This window comes from Cryptomeria japonica, chromosome 1, assembly GCF_030272615.1.
Source record: "Cryptomeria japonica chromosome 1, Sugi_1.0, whole genome shotgun sequence".
In the NCBI taxonomy this organism is placed as follows: domain Eukaryota; kingdom Viridiplantae; phylum Streptophyta; class Pinopsida; order Cupressales; family Cupressaceae; genus Cryptomeria; species Cryptomeria japonica.
Window position 1 is genome coordinate 275,899,350 of NC_081405.1, and position 17,964 is coordinate 275,917,313.

Below are 17,964 nucleotides of genomic sequence, written 5' to 3' on the forward strand. Positions count from 1 at the left end.
ATCTCTCTCTCTCTCTCTCTCTCTCTCTCTCTCTCTCTCTCTCTCTCTCTCTCTCTCTCTCTCTCTCTCTCTCTCAATCCCTCATTCACTCCCTATCCCCTTATCTATCTCCTTATCTCTATCCATCTCTCTCTTTCTCTTTGTGTATATATCTACATCTCTCTATTTCTCTTCCACTATATGTGCATCTCTCCCTCTATCTCCCCTTATTTCTCTCACCCTCTTTCCATCTCTATTTGTATATCCCTAGATCTCTTTGTTTGTCAATCTCATTATATCTCTCCCCTCGCTCTCCCCCTCTCTCCATATGTCCTTAGATATCTATCTCTCAGTCTATCTTACCATCTATTTATATGTATCTCTCCCTCTTTGTTTACAGATCTCTCTCTATCTCTTCCTTTGTATTTGCCTATCTTTCTATCTTTCTATCTCCTTGTACCTCTCTCTATCTCTCTATCTATTTTCCCTCTTCCTCTCTCATTCTATCTTCATCTCTACCTATATCTTCCTCTTTCATTCTATCTTCATCTCTACCTATATCTTCCTCTCTCCCCTATATCTCTAGACATGTCTTCTTTTATCCATCCATCTCCCTCTCTCCTTCTCTGTCTCTCCTCCCTATTTTTAGACTTCTATTTATCTATATCTCTTTTGCTCTCTATATCTATCTCTCCCTATAACTTCTTTAATCTATCCCTCTAACTCTATCTAGTTATCATTATCTCTTTCTACCACTATATCTCTCCCTCTCTTTATTTTTCTTTTCCAATTTTATCTATTCCTCTCCCCTCTCTATTTTATCTCTCCATATCTCTCTCCTCTCCATATTCCTCTCCTTATTCTCCATCTCTCTCTTACTCTTCTCCCCTCTATCTTTCCCTCCTAGCACTATATCAACCTCTCTCTCACTCTCACCATGTGTTGTTGTTAATGAAACTTGATTTTCTTCTCAATTTAAAGGTTTTGTTTCAATTATGATTGGATCTCTATAAGTGGATGCATATATTTAATCAAAAGCTATCACTTCTCTAATGAGAACTTTGTTGCAAAAACAACATTATGACCTAACAAGTGACCTCATGTATTACCGAATTATATGCAAAAAAATAGACCAATGTTTTTCCTAATTCACCTTACACACCTCTTTCGACATACCCATTGCACACTAAGATGCAATTGCTAGTAAATATAAAAATATGAACAAAGAGACACAGGTATTAGGAATTAAATACTCCATGTACCATATGTGCTTTTCTCAATACATCATCAGCGATTCAGATACATCAACACATACAAAGCTAGCAATTAATCGGAATTGTGCGAACCAAAATTATTGACAAAATCCAAAACTATACAATATAGTCACTCATAGAGTGTGCCCACTTCAACTCCTTGAATCTAGAAATGTCTGATGCAATCATGCAACCTGTAGATTCCCTTGAATTGAACTCTATGTTCCACCACGACACTCTGTCTCTTCCACGACAACCACTCTACTCTAGTTAGTTGTGATTAGGGATAGATTGAGTTTGCATTGTAAGGCGCAAACTTACAATGTCAAAGCCTATGAACTGACATGATAGAATCTCACACTAGAAAGAACAGGTCGCCGCACCTCAGGAAAGGAGTCATGATTTCAGGAAGAAGTCCTCCTCTACGCACCAAGAAAAGTATCTCCCTAAGCCATGATAATAACCCAGCACCAGGCAAAAGATCCTCACACGACAACCCTTTTCAAACTTACACTAATATTAAGCTTTTGCAATCGCTGCGATTGATGATGGATGTTGCACTTGCCAGAGCCAACACAAAAATACTCGGTACCTTAATCCTTCCTAATCAATATTTCAAAAGAATTATAACCCAAAATCTCAATGTCTCCTCTAATGTGGCGCTTAGAAAAATATTTCCATCAAATATTTGAAGCCTGCAATCTTCTCATTAAAACGACTTTCTTTCAATAACTCCCACAATATACATTAAAGCCATGACAATCTTCTTTCAATAACTCCCACAATATACATTAAACCCAAACATTCCCAATTGCACATACAAGCTTAGGTTTGGATACCCTTATTACTGCAAATTTGTCTCCATAAGAGACTTCACAAATTTAGCACAGATGTAGACTTCACCACGAATCTACTCCTTTGAAGAACCAAGTTTTCATCTAGCTCTCTTATCAACTCTTGAAGGTTTTCTTCTCTACAAATCATAAACCGTTTGTCCAAATCAAGCATGCTTTACTTTGGCCTGAGGGCCTTCTTATAAAGATCTCCAAGAACTTTCTAGAAGATAAGAGCGACTTCATAAAGTGACATCATAATATTTTATTGTTTATTTGATTAAATTAATTAATATTGTCATCACTAGATATATTTATTTACTTTATAAAAATTTGTATATTAATTGTCACCTTACAAATTGGGGACATTATAGTCCTCTTGACCCAAACATTGCTTGTCCTCAAGCAATTCCCCACTACTCCACCAGGATCCCAAACTATCCATTTGAAAAATATTGCATAATTCCACTGCTCCACTCTGATGCAACATGCAGTATTGAACCCTACAACTCTATTACTCTAAAACCTTCCCACTATCATGTTGATTAATGGATTCCAAATCATCACATTGTTTTCATTCAACAAAAGTGAGGAGATAGAAGTATTGCAAGAAGCTATCAACGACAAATAAATCTCCAACTCTACATGATCTTCCATGGATGTGCAAAATACCCATCATAGGTGCATGAAAAAATATATCAGCCCATCCCAGGTTGTTGATGCAAACCCAAACATTACCCATAAATATGAAAATTAGACTCATGTGATGATGTGCAAAGTGCTTCTAATGACCAATGATGACAGTGCCTCATAGTTATGTCAACTTCCAATGATAAAGAGATGATCCATGTCTCTCCAAAACACCCAAATAGTTGTTGCCTTCGAAGTACTTCCAAGAAAATCCATGTTCGATGTAGACCAATTATTACTCAACAATATATGTAGTAGTAACCTATGAATTAAGGTTGGAACACTTTTGTCCTTGTATATACCATAGATCACAACCCAGCCGAAACACAAATATTTGCAACCCAAAACCAAGTATCTTCATGACAACTCCTCCATATGTTACCAGATCATAGAATAGTTATGTCTTCACTTCTCCAAGTGCATACCAACCAAGAGCTCTCCATGACATGTATCAAAAGTCTTGGAATTAGAGCAATCTTAGACTTCATCAAAGAATCACCAATGCCCCCACCCATGTACACTCTTTCATAGGTTGGCCCCAAAACAATAAGTTCTGCCATGTGAACTTCTAAATGAGACAACTTCTCATCAAACTCTCCATGAATGACCACAAACCCAACCAAACTACTTATGCCTCCCTCAACATGTGTAGTTACAACATTAATGGTTGATCCACCAAATGTGCACTCAACTGAACCATTTTTCTCTATGATTTGAGCCTTCATTAGATTCTCTAAAAGAGGAGACCCATGAACCTCGTGATGCAAAGTAGATATCCCCATAATTTTTTTTGAATCATACTTCTTCTCTAAATGACACCAATCTGAATGTTCTTCTTGTAAGGGTTATCTTGCTTGGGAAGTCAACCACTTGGCCTTCCTATCTCTTTGTAGCAAGAACCATAGACAAAGGTGGCAATGTAAGGACCTAACTAATTAGGATCTAATTTTCCTTTTTGATTTGATTGTGGGTTTACATTTGTCTGATTTTCATAGAGAACAAGATCACCTACTTTAAAAGTACAAGAAAGAACATTTTAATTGTATTTCTTTGATAAATATATTTTATAGGCTTGAAGATGTTGAAGGGCCTTCAATTGATGCTTGTCAAGTAATTCAAGTTGATTGAAATGGTAAGCATGGTAGGTATCATCAATGATTGACCCCTTAAGGGAAACATATAGAGAAGGAATTTCCAACTCGAGAGGCATGACATCATCAACATCATACACAAGGTTGTAGGGCATCATCCAAGTGGCCGCACAAACACTTGTGTGATAAGCTCATAATGCATATGTTAATTGAACATGCCATTCCTTACCATGTTTATTAACCATCTTACGTAGAATCTGTTCAATGATCTTATTCATTGCTTTAACTCATCCATTAGATTAAGGATAGTAAGGTGTAGAGTGAATATAAAATTTCTCAAGGAATTGTTTCACCTCCTTGTTCTTAAATGAGGTACCATTTTCAGAAACAAGGGTGGAAGGCAATCCAAAATGAGAGATAATTTTTGTTTAAAAGGAAGCTATAGATTACCTCAACGATAGTGGATCTTAACAATATATCCTCGACCCACTTCATGAAGTAATTAGTGGTTGTAATGATGAAGGTATGGCTTTAGAAGAAGGAGAAGATATCTTACCGATAATATCAAGTCCCCAAGTTTGAAACAACCAAGGAGAAGCTTGGGATTGGAGTTCTTATGTAGGAGATCAAATAAGATTACTATGTTGTTGAGATTGAGGGCATTTCTTGACAAAATCAAAACTTAATCTTTCTTCATTGTTTGCCAATAGTATCCCATGTGAATCAACTTGTGAACAAGGTACTTACAACTGAAGTGACCACCTATAGAGTCTGCATGAGCTTATTGGAGGGCGAGGGGTATCTCAGCTTTAGTCAAACATTGAAGGAGAAGGCCATTATAAGATCTACGATAAAGAACATTAGATAAGATGATATAGAAAGATTAAAGTTTTCAGATTCGAAAGTGAGTATTCTTGTTAGCATCATCAAGAAAACTTTCAGATTTGAGATAGTTGTAGGCGGCCTACCCGAGGGTGGAGTTTCAAACACCTTGCTCCTCTTTGAAATAAAAGCCTGAATGTCTTCAGAATAGCTTCTCCTTTCTTCATATGAGTGGGATGGCATGACCATACACTCAAGAGATCTTCTAAGTGGCGGATTTCCAAAGACCTTGCTCTTGTCTGTGATTAGAGCTTGAATATCAGTAGTGTAGTTGCCCTTGTCTTCTAATGGGTTTGATGGCATTAACACACATTCTACTGCCCACTCTACTTGGTTATGATGGATTAGCCTCTCCATCCTCTTCAAGGATACAATCCGAGGACCCCCACTAGACATCCCTCACAAAACCACTTTCTTCCCTTCAGTCATGAACTTTAACTCCATGGTTTGCAAGTTAAGAGTGATCTCACCAAGAGACCGCAACCACTGAATGTCGAGGACCACATCATTGGTCCCTCCAATATTGACAACATAGAAGTCATCCTTGACTTCATAATTACCAAGCTTCATTGACATGTTCGACACCATCCATTTATAACAAAATGTTGATCCATCAACCACCATGACCTTGAAGTCTTCAACATCATTAGTGATAATACCTCTCTTGGCAACATTAATCCTAGCGTCAATGAAGTTGTGAGTTGCTCTGGTATCAATTAGCGCAACAATTCTGTGCTCTCCCAATGCTCCTCGAACTCTGAATGATTCATTCTTGTGGAAGCTAGAGAGTTGGGCAACTATACCCTTATCATCTCGATCACTTTCAGGCCCTTCTGGAGCCTCTTCATACTCACTTTCCTCTGAATCAAGCTGTTTTTCTGAATTTTTGGAATCTAATCCATCAACTAAATTTGCTTCCATTTGCCGAGCATTACCCTTTCCATGACATCTATGATCTGGAACCCAAGGTTCCTTGCATGAATAACACAAATTCTTCCTCCGAAGTTATTGAAAGAGCTCATCATCCATCTGGGGAGGGAACTTCTTAGGCTGGTTAGAAAATTTCTTCTTGTCTTTATGGAATGGGAAAGGCTTTGACTGAAATTTAGACTTAGGGGCAGCCAACTCCATGTTTCTAGCCTTCTTGATTGCATCACCCAAGGTGGGTGGGTCAAAGGCTTTTACCCAACCTCTCAATGGTTCTTCAAGTCCTTCAGTGAATAGGACCACCAGTCTTTTCTCTGAGATACTACTAACCATAACTGAAAGACTCTAAAATTCAGTTATGAAGGTGTCCATAGAACCCTACTATTTGAGTTGTGCTAGCTCTCTAAACTTCACCTCTGGATCCTTGGTATCAAATCTTTCTATCAACTTTTTGGTGAATTCAACATAGGTATGGATCAAATTGTGACCAAGGGTGATCAACCCATGGTACCACTATTCATGAAAAGCTCCATCTAGGTGCAAGGTGGTGAACTTGATGGCCTCTTCTTCGGGCATAGGTCTTAAGGACAAGTAGCTGTCTAACTTCTGCACCCAAGCTCTAGCCGTGCTCACACTGCTTCCATCAAAGTGTGCTAGAGTGACCTTCCCAAGGGCCCATTGAAAGTCTCTGGGAGTGGAGTGACAATTATCATATCTCCCTTCCCTTCTCTTGTTTTGATTCTTGTATTGGTCAAGAGACATAGCATTTTGAATCTCTTGGGGAAATGCTGCATACTCCACAAAGCTGGCCCGAATCTCCTCAACTACAAGAACTTCCACTTCAGGAGGTGGTGTTTCCCTTGGAAGGAAAACAGGTTGCAATGGCCTAGTCACTGATCCAATAGGCATTCCATTACTATGGTTGTCATTGTTGCTGCCATTTCTATTACCACCAAAGTTGTTGGAAGTATTGGCATTATTACCACTCATATTCTGATTTGGATCTTGATTATGCCCTCCTCCAACACTCTGCCTAAAGGTGGCTATCATCTGGGACATCATGTCCATCATAGTGTCAAATTTATTCTCTATTTTCTCTACAACCATAGCTGTTTCATTATGTCCAAATAGTCTTTCCCCCATTGAATCTGCTGAGTCCACTGAATCAACTTCCTTATCTCTGTTTCTCAAGACTTTTGAAAAAGTCTCTTCAAAAGGCACTGCAGGAATCTGATACAGTTGGCATCTTTGTTCTTTGTTGTAGTAGCAAACATCTCTATCACTCATGGAGAACTCTATTTACCCTGACTTCATAGGCTGGTAGGAAAAACGAGCTTGATACCATTGTAATAATCCCACTTATTTTTTCGGTTTTCAAGCACAACAAATAGTACAATGCACCCGTTAAAGTTAGGAAATATAATCCCAATGCTACTGAAGAGTAACCCTTCCACTTTCTAATCACCAAGAGCCCAATGTGGGAAGGTGAGAGCATACAATGATAAGGGGTTCGTTAGCTCACCAACCTGCTGGAAATTACAATGCAAATACAATACTGGGTGACAAGCCAGGCCATTCCACTTTTCAGCAGGATGAAGAACAAGAACTTGGCGGTAAACCAACAAAGGTAACAAGAGCATAACATAACCAAATCACTCTACCACTTATGTAGCAAGGGGACTTTTACATAAAACTATCACTCAATTGCATATCTTAGCGGGAGGACAATATCACTCAACCACTTGCTCAGTGGGAGGACAAAACTGAATTACAAAACATACAGGTGGCTAAGCCATCCTCTTCCACTTGTTCAACAAGAAATACAACATAAAATGAATTGGTCAGTACTACTGAAGCAATTCTTACAAAGATAGAGATGTGAAAGAAGATATTATTTCCGAAAATCGTTATCTTCGTAACTAGAGAAAGAGCTTGGCGATCTTAGCAACTCTGTACCATCCTGATGACCAAACCCTAACTTACTAAAAATAGTAAGTTCACATTCCACCCCTGACAAGTCTTGTCGAACTCCAAGGAACATGGGAACCCTTAATAATTCACCTTTCCACATAGCCTACGGGTCTCCGGAATAGGCCAATGGACCACTGAATGCAACATCACAAGGAAGGGGACATTACAACCCTTCTCTTTCAGAACAGAGGAAAAGTCCTCATTACCCAGGTACTTAGCCTTGATGATCCTACTCCAATCCGTATCCTTATTCAGAAGCTTCCAGGCAATTTTAGTCATAAGGGCCTTATTGAACCTTGAGATCTTACAAGTTCCCAAGCCACCCACAGCCTTGGGAAGACAAACTTTGTCCTAGCCCACCAAGGTGAGCCTCTTCTTTTCTTCCATTCCTGCCCAAAGGAAAGTCTTTTGAATGTTTTCCAGCTTAGCAGCCATAGCCACAAATATCTTGAATAGGGAGAGAAAGTACATAGGAATGCCCTCGAGGGAGGAGGAAAGAAGCTGCAATTTCCCATCACTACTCAGGAATCTACCTTTCCAACCAGCCAACTTCTTCTGCATTATTTCAAGGATAGAGATCCAGAAGGAATTAGAGACATCTTTAATAGTCAAGGGGAGCCCTAGGCAGGTACCAGGGAGGGAGGCCCTTTGACAACCAAGGATTCTGCAGACTTTATCTTGGAGTTGGGCATTAGTGTGAAAGAAGTAAATGTTGCTCTTTTCATAGTTAATGTGTTGGTCAGATGCCAGAGCATAGGCGTTGAGAAAGGATTCTCGAGCCTTAGCTTCCCAAATAGAGGAGACACCAAAAATAATAGTATCGTCAATGAACTATTGTAGAACATTGGGGGGCGTTGTAGAGGCAGGTTTGATGCCCAGGAGAGCACCCTTGTGAACCATAGAGTTCAAGTTAAAGGCCAACACTTCAACAAGAATGATGAAGAGGTAAGGGGATAGAGGATCCCCTTGCTGCAACCCTCTGGAGGCCTTGAACTTCTCCAGAGGGCTCCTGTTTAGCAGCACAATGTAGGTGACAGTAGATATGAATTCCCCAATAAGTTTGATGAGTTTGTCTCCAAACCCCATATCTTTGAGAACTTTGAAAAGGAAGTTCCAGTTGACCTTGTCATAAGCCTTGGAGATGTCAAGCTTGAGAACCATCCTTGACTAATGACACTTATCCATGGAGTGGATAATCTCATGAGTAGAGATGACCACATCAAGAATCTATCTACCTGGAACAAAACCCTTCTGAGAGGGGCTAATCAAAGGATCCAAGAAAGGTTTGAGCCTATTGACAAGAACTTTGCTGAAGATTTTATAAATAGTGTTGCAGAGACTGATAGGGCGGAGGTCCTTGAGAGTAGATGCCTCTTGATTTCTAGGGACAAGGGCAATGAAGGTGTGATTGAGTTTGTTAAGGAGCCTGCTCGATCTGAAAAAATCTCTAGTAGCCAGAACAACATTAGGGCCCACCACATCCCAAAAATCTTGAAAAAAAGCAGAGGGGAAACCGTCAGGACCTGGGGCTTTGAAGGGGCCCATAGAAAAAACAACAGACTTGGCTTCCTCCTTAGAAACAGGGGCCAAAATAAGGTTGTCATCTTCCATCAAGAGGGGTGGTGGGAGGCAGTTAAGAAGGTCCTCCCGAGCAGGGGCCTCGAGGTCATCATCGTCCCTAAATAAAGTGGCAAAATAGTTGGTAGTTAGTCTGCTCAAACTATCAACATCATTGACCACCTGATTGTTGTCGTCCATGAGGGAAGAGATGTGGTTTATACGCTTGTGGATAGTAGCAGATCTATGAAAGAAAGTAGTATTTTATCACCCTCTTTGAGCCATTGAACCCTAGATTTCTATTTCCAGTAGAGTTCCTCTTTGTGGGAATTTTCCTTCCATTTTCTTTGGAGGGCAGCCTCCATATGGGTGGCTTCAAGGGAGTTTCCTTGATCAATACGCTCTTGGATAACAGTATGTTTACTATTGAGCTCCTTTTTTTGCTTGAAGATATCCTCGAAGGTGTATTTGTTCAATCCCCAGACGTTTCTTTTGACCAAGTCAAGCTTTTGGGCAATCTTGAACATAGGAGTACCAAGTATGTTGGTGCTCCACCATCTTTTAATGCAATCCTTGAACTTCGGATGAGAGTTCCTCATTATTTCATATCGAAAAGGATGATTCTTCCTTGCAGCATTTGTGGTATTCCAAAGGAGCAGGGGGTTGTGGTCAGAGACCGTTCTGGGGAGGGCAGTGAGCTTCAAGGCTGGACCAATTCCCCAGTTGCCCAAGATGAGAAATCTGTCAAGTCTGACTTGAATAAGATCCTTTCCATTCCTAAGATTGGACCAAGTGAATTTTTTCCCCGATAGTTCCACATCCATTAACCCATTCCTACCAATGAAGTCAGTGAGATCAGTCATGCTGTTAGAGTACTTTGTAAGGCCTCCCAACTTCTTAGAGGGGATCAAAGGAGAGTTGAAATCAACCGCAATCAACCAGTGGGCATTGACATTATTTTGTATTAGAGCAATTATGTCATTCCAGAGCTTTAATCTACTAGATCTGACATTAGGGGCATAAACATTAATAAGAATGTAGGAGTCCAACGGGGAAGAGAGTTCAGAGACCAAAAGGTTGGCCGAGGAGGAGAGAAGACTGCCAAAAAAATGGGAGGGGTCCCACATGGTGACCAAGCCACCAGAGGCTCCAGTAACATCACTAATAACAAACTTTGTACCAGGCCAAATTTTCCCAGCAACAAGGGAAAAGGAGGACATAGACATCTTAACTTCTTGGAGAAGAAGGACCATAATTTTATTTTCAAAAATACACTTCTTAAGAGCATATTGCTTTTGGGGGTTGTTAAGGCCCCTCATGTTCCAGGAGAGGACCTTCATTTCTTACCTTTTATGGATGTCTCCAAGATCCGTTGCCTACCATTGGCAATATCCCTTGCTGCTTCCTTTTGTCTTGATAGTCTCTGTGATGGCCGCCCCGCTTTGAGATCCGTCCCCACATCAGGCTTTGCATTCCTGGTCTTGCATCTTTGAGTAATATAGCCCTCATCAACAAGAGTCATGCAACCACTGGATGATGCACCAGGGGCACCAGTTGACAGGATACCCTAGTTCAGGGTGGGAGACACCAATAGGGAGTGAGCTATCTCTGAGGCGAGAGGGGTCCCTCGCAATCTCACCATCTTCCAATTGATCAACTAGTGAAACCGAGCTGACCATCCAAAAGATGCACTGTTCCTTTCGGGCTGAATTAGAGGCTTCCTCCATAATATTTACAGGAGATTTGAGAAGGTTGTTGATACTCTCAGCAAAGGGGTATTCTTCCATAGCCGGGTCCTCGATTGCTAAGGGAGGTAGGTCCAGGCCAGGAGTAGGAGTGACAACAGGCCCCACAACCAGGCCTTGATGAATAATAGGAGCATTTGGCACTGAATCTTCCACCTGGGCTGATCCCTTAAGCTTGAGGGACTAGGGGGATAGAGCCTTGCATTGGGAAATAAAATGCCCAGATTTGCGGCATTTTTGGCAGAAGAGGGTAGTATGCTCACAGTAGCTTGAACACAGAAATGAGCATAGACTAGGCACGATTTGGATTTGGTGATATCATCAACACCTACAAAATGACCAAAGGAGTTCCCAATCCATTTGAAGATGGACTCATCCCAGTATTCAAGGGGAAGCCCCAGGAGCCGAAACCATACCAGAGCAGTTTTCTGCAAGTTAGCCACAGGGTCAAGCCAGCCTTCCAACGATAGAGGGAAAGGTTGTTTCGACCATAGGACCAACATCCATAGAGGACAAGGGCGACATCCTCCTCAGCAGTGAATTTGAAGAGGAAGAGGGTGCCAGGCATGGCACTAACAAAAATACTCCCTTTCAGATTCCATTTGTCCTTGACCCATTTTCTGACCATCTCCACCATGGGGTGTAGGGAGAAGAACTTCCCCACCAGAGTATTGGCCATGTTTTGTAAAATGCGGTCCAAAACAACGTTAGGAGGCTCAAAAGACATTCCCTCCTTAGTTTGCGAGTAGACGGAGACAAAGTTGGGGTCCACAGTCTTAGTATTTCCGACCAACACATTTTTCCAACCTTTGAGATTCGCGTTAACAGCCGGAAGCTCCGTAGTTAGAACAACCAAAATGTCAGGAATAGGATCAGAATCAAATACCATGGGTGTGGCCAGAGAGCTCTTCGAAGAAGAACCGTCAATATGGGGCACCGTCAGACCAGAAGGAGGAACCGTCGTGGGACTAGGAGAGGATGTGATAGACAGTGTCAGCATCGCAGGGTCCAAAACGGGGTCCGTGGGTGGTGGGGGGAGATCCCCACCAACAGACACCATCATGAACGGGAGAGGTTTAAATTTTGAACTTGCAGAGCAGGAATTTTTATCCTATTGCCACTTGTCAAATATTTAAGTTAAAAATAATTTTGGAGGGAAAATGAATTTTTTACTTGTTTTTATCACTACACGTAGTATAGAAATCAAAGCTACTGTATTCGTAAAATAATTCAACAACTCTAGCTCTATTTTTTAGGAGGCCCCCCTCCATAAAACCCCAAACTTATTTGCCTTCCCAAGATATCTTTAATCGCCTCTTAGATGTGTCATGAGAATGCTCTTATTACTACACTCCCATTAGTAGTTGCTAATGCATGCACCCACTACACGCCCTACCATTCTTCTAAGAATTCAGATATTGTCAGTTCTAATTACACCATTATCATAAATGAAGTTAATGATTGAGATTCTATACTGAATTCATTGATAGAAAATAAAATCATTCCCACCTAAATACATATACAATACAAAATATGGTTCAATACATAATTAACATATAAATATAGAATATGTATATATCTATTCATATATAAATTAAAACCATTCGAACATAATTAATTTCAAATCTATTTTGAAATAAATTTTGTTTCATTACGTAGAAGGCGTCACCTATATGAAATGAATGACCTGCTTGAAACAATCAAGACTAAAACGACCCCTCAAATGTGCAAGATGATCAAATTGATCATGATCATTCATTTTCGTTGCCACGAAAATTTCTTTTACCGATGGACTTTTTTTGGGGGGGCATTGCAAACTACTTTTACCCTAGACGTTTCTTGCATGCTGCTTTTCCGATTGAATGAATACACATCCATCAAACACACCAACTCTGTAGAGTGATTTTAGTGACTGTGACAGAAGATCTAAGTCATCTATTACTTCCTTGGCGGCTGCGAACTAAGGGAAAGCCTGAATTCATCGGTGCCCATGAAATAATTTGTAGATTTACGTACTTGAATCATTATACATTTACCTTGCATTCACCTTTATTCATATTCATATAGTTAAGTTCAATTTTAAAATAAAATACGGGTAACACTTCTAAGGAAGGAATATATAACTAAGAATAAATAATATAAGTAATTAAAATATGATTTAGATAAAAGGGTAAAGGAAATGCATTTTGTACTTTTTAGTTAATTTAATAATATACAAGTAAAATTATTTTGAATTAATAAGTAATATAAATAAATTAATATTTTATAATGTTTGTAATAATTAAATATAAGAATGTGAATAGACTTTTCTTTCTTATAAGTTTTGAATTTATTTAAATAAATTAATTAAATTTTGTATGGGATCTTGAATGTAACTAGTTGTACATGATGCATTCATTACAATTTAAATGCACATAAATAACTTTTAAAAATGTAAAAGATCAAGGATTGGACTAAGTTTGTCATGTGTCATTGTCTTCCAATCATGCATTTGAAAAAATAATGCCTAGAGAGAGAGAAGAACATATATATGTTGAAATGAGTAAAGTGAATTGTTCAAAATTTACATCCGTACTAATATTTGTAATCAATTTAACAAAATTATAGATATTTTCTAAAATTAATGGCTATATAATTTAATTAACACTGTATTTTTTCTTATCTATTTTCATTTGGCAATGTCGTTAAGCAATCCTTTTCTCACTTTCTTGGTGCAATATATGGACTATCTTGAATGCATGCATATATTTCATGTGTGAAGGTGGGATACATGCAAAAAATCACAAGGCAAAATACTTTTAATATGGTTATGAATGTAAGTCCTTGGTGATCAATGTTATTGACATTAATTGATGCTCTTTACGTTGACTTATCTTGTGGTTTATGGATTGTTAAGGTCCATGTCATTTGAACAAGAATCTAGCATGACCCATTGTGGCGTATTTGGATGATTTAACTTGGAGAGTTTAATCAATCAACTTTCCTTGAAATATGCATAAATTTAATACATTTTGTGAGATGTTGAGGAACTAGATGAGCATTGTTAGATTGCAAAGTTGCTTAATATATGGAGTTTTGTTGAGAAATAATGATTCATAAGGTGTGAAGCTATAAATCTATTTCCCACATCATGTTAAAGAGAATATTTAATTAAATTTTAAATTTTGCAAATGCACCACACTATCTCTCAAACTTCTAGAAACATGAGATGTCCCACACAACATTCCACCATTGTCAATCCTATGTTCTAGATCATCCCATCATCATAATGAAACCATGCATCTAATTTATTCATCAATGTCTATTCCCCTTTTTTATTAATTGGATGTATTTCATCTTCTAGGAAAAATATGTTAGTATTATATGTAATGGGTAGATCTAAGAGATCTTAAAGACAATCTGATGAGTCCTTAAGCACATGATGTATTGGATTGGTGGATGCTTCCCATGGAGTCATGCCACAGTTTGATTGTTGACAAAAAAGAAAAGAAAATATCAATTCTCTATTGTCAATATCTCCTTCCCTCTAGATATCCATCCTTGTTCTCTCTCTTTCTCTCTCTTTTACCTCTCTATCGATCTACCTCTCTCTTACAATCATATGTCCCTATCTATCTCTTTATTTTTATTTATCTCCTTCTCTAAATATCTCTTTCAATATTCCCACCTCTCTATCAATATCCCTCTAACTAACACTCTCTCCCTCTCTTTTTCTCTCTTTTACCGTATCTCTCTCATATATATTCTTCTCTTTATATATATTTACCTTTCTCCTTTTTTTAATTTTTCCTCTTTCAAACACCTTCCTCTCTCTCCCTCTCGCCCTCTTTCACTTTATACCCTCATCTTTATCTCGAACTCTTTATATATTTTTATGTTTATCTCTCTTTCTCTTCATCTCTCTCTTTGTTTCATTAGATTCTTTTAACTCAATTGTTTCTCCATATCTATCTATCTACATTTATTTTATCTATTTCCCTCTCCCTCTCTCACTCCATCTCTCCTACTCTATATCTCTATATTTATATTTACAACTTACTTGAATTTCTCTTATCTCTATCTATCCATATCTTTCTCTAGTTCTATCTCCTTATTTCTTTATCTCTCTCCCTATCTCTAATTATTTCTATATCTCTTTATTGCCCTCTATCTATATCTCTCCTTCTCCCCCTCTCCATCTTTATACATTGATCTATCTCTCTCCACTCCTTTTCTTCCTTATCTCCCTCTCTACCTATATCTCTCTCCCTCTCTCTCTCTACCGATTTCTCTCGCTCTCCCGCCCTCTTTCCTCCCTCTTTCTATGTCTCCCCTCTCTCTTTCTCTTTGTCCCTCTCCCTCCCTATCTCACTCCCTATCTCTACCCCTCTGACCTTATCCTCCCATATATATCTATACCTCTCTTTCCTTTCTCATATATCTCTATCTCTCCCTCCTTATTTTGTCCCTCTCCATATTCTCTTGTTTCTATCTCCCTCTCTCCATATCTATTTCCCTATCTCTACTTCTCTTTTTTTGTTTTACTCTCAATTTATCTTTTTGTTTTTTTCCCTCTCAGGCTCTCTCTCTATATCCTTATATCTCTATAACTCTATCATCATCTATATCTCTCACAATCTATCCCTCTCCCTCTTCCTCCACATCTCTATATCTTTCTATGTCTCTTTATCTTTATCTCTCTTTACCTATCTATATCTCTCCATGGATTTATTTTCCTCATCATCTCTCCCTCTATCTTTATCTCTCCTCTTCTATCTTTACGCATTCCCCCCTCTTTCCCTCTCCTTTCTATACCTCTATGTCTATATCTCCTTGCACATTCATTTCTATCTCTCCATATTTATTATATTTCTCCCTCTATATATATCTTGTTATCTACCCATCTTTGTCTACCCCTATATCTCTCTATCTAACTATCTCTCTATATCACTCCCAATATATAAATTTATCATTCTATCTCTCCCTCTCTCATTCTCTTCCTCTCCCTCCCTATATATTTATCTCTTCCATCTCTATCTTTCCATCCTCCTCTCCTTATCTCTCACTCTCCTCTCAATATCCATCTCCTTCTCCATATCTATCTCTATCCCCTATCTCTATCTCCTGACCCCTCTCTCATTGTTTATCTCTTCCCCCTCTATCTCTCCTTATTTCTATCCTTACCTATCCATCTTTCCATCTCTCTATATTGTAAACATAAAATGAGCATATTGATAATGGGCTCTAATTATTGACCTTCCATGTCTTTTCGGTGTAACCATTGCACACCAAGGTGCAATTGCTAGTATTTAAATAGTAGAAGAAGAGGTTTATGATAATGGTGTAGACACCTAAAAATGTCTCATTGATCATGTACTAATTATTCCTCTAATTGATTAAATAAATTAAGTTAATTAATATTATACTTCTAATTTCATTTTTCCTCATAATCTTACTAATTATTCTATTTCTTATTCTTTCATCATTTAATCATTTTAACCATTTTCTAACATTGATTAAATATTTATTATTTAATTAATTTTGATTAATTCCATAATTTAAACAATCTTTATTATTTAAATAATTATATTCTTAATTTATATCTCTAATCATCTAATCATTAACTCTTTTCTAAATATTAATTAAATATTAATTATTTAATTAATTGTGATTTAATCCTTTAAATTAAATAATCTTTATTATTTAATTAAGTTCCATTTCTAGCATAATTAAATAGTTTCTTTAAATTATTTAATTAGCTAATTAATTCTTCCATTTTCAAATCCCCAAATTCTAATTTCATTTAATTTCATATTCTTCTTAATTCTTCCAAATTCAAATACATGTGCATAATTTCAAAAATCAAATGAAAATCAAAGTCAAGTTCTAAATATATTCAAATACTAAATTGAATTAAAATAAATTCAATTATTTGAATAAATTTCATGCAAAGATTAAATTGAAAATCTAAGTTAAAATGCAAGCACATGCTAAATTAATTAATTAAATCATTTATCTCTCCAGTCTCTATTTCCATCTTCTAGTTCTCTTTGTCATCTTCTTAATTTCCCCCAATCATTCTTTTTCTTCCTTCAGTTAGCTTTTTCTCAATCAGTTGACTCAATTAATCTATTCAATCTATTCTGTTTCACCTCCAAGACAACAGTTCAACTATCAATCAGCATGTGAGCTCACCTGAGCTCCACCTCTTGATCATTATGTTCCATCTTTCAATCAATCTTCTCCAAAAATCTATAAATTGAGCATTCAATCCTCACAATTCCTCTAGATCACACACTTCAAATCTTTGTGTCAATTGCAGGTTGCCAGTGCAATATCTGAGAGCCATCATACCACAGAGAGAAGAAGAACAATGGAAGCTATGATGCATAATAGGGAGTTTCATATTGCTTAATTTAATTCCATTTTTGCATCTATTTCATTGGTTTTATGTTTGAATTGCTTAGATAGTTAAGGATTCGTGATCGTCCGTATTTCCTATTTAGCAATGGTGTATTTGAGCATGCTACAAATGGTACTCCATAATGGGAATGTGAACATGTTAGCACTTTTCCTTCCAAGGTAAGGTTCCTCCATTAGTGAGCATTAAATCAAAGCTAAAATAGGGGTAGACAAAAAATCTATGTGTTTGGTCAATCTTAGGTCAATAAAATTATGAGTGTTTCTTAGATTAATAAGAATTATAGAGTACATGTTTCTAACTCTACTAGAAATTCCACATCGAACAAATAAAACTTCTATTTCATATAGTGATTGCCCAACATTAATCTTTTGTCATAGTTATAAGAAAACCACTTTCCTTGACAAGCTCACATCATTTCTTTGGTGAGTTATTTAACAAGTGTTGAGCAATTATTGGGGTGGGGACATGGTGATTCAACACAATGTTCCTGAATGGGTTGAAGTTAGAGAATTAGTAGTAAATTATGAGATTATCTTCTACAAGGTTTCCCAAACCTATGACTACCATCATATCCTTGGGTTTCAACATTTACCTCAACCTAAATTTCCTCCTTGAGGTCATCTATAAAACAAT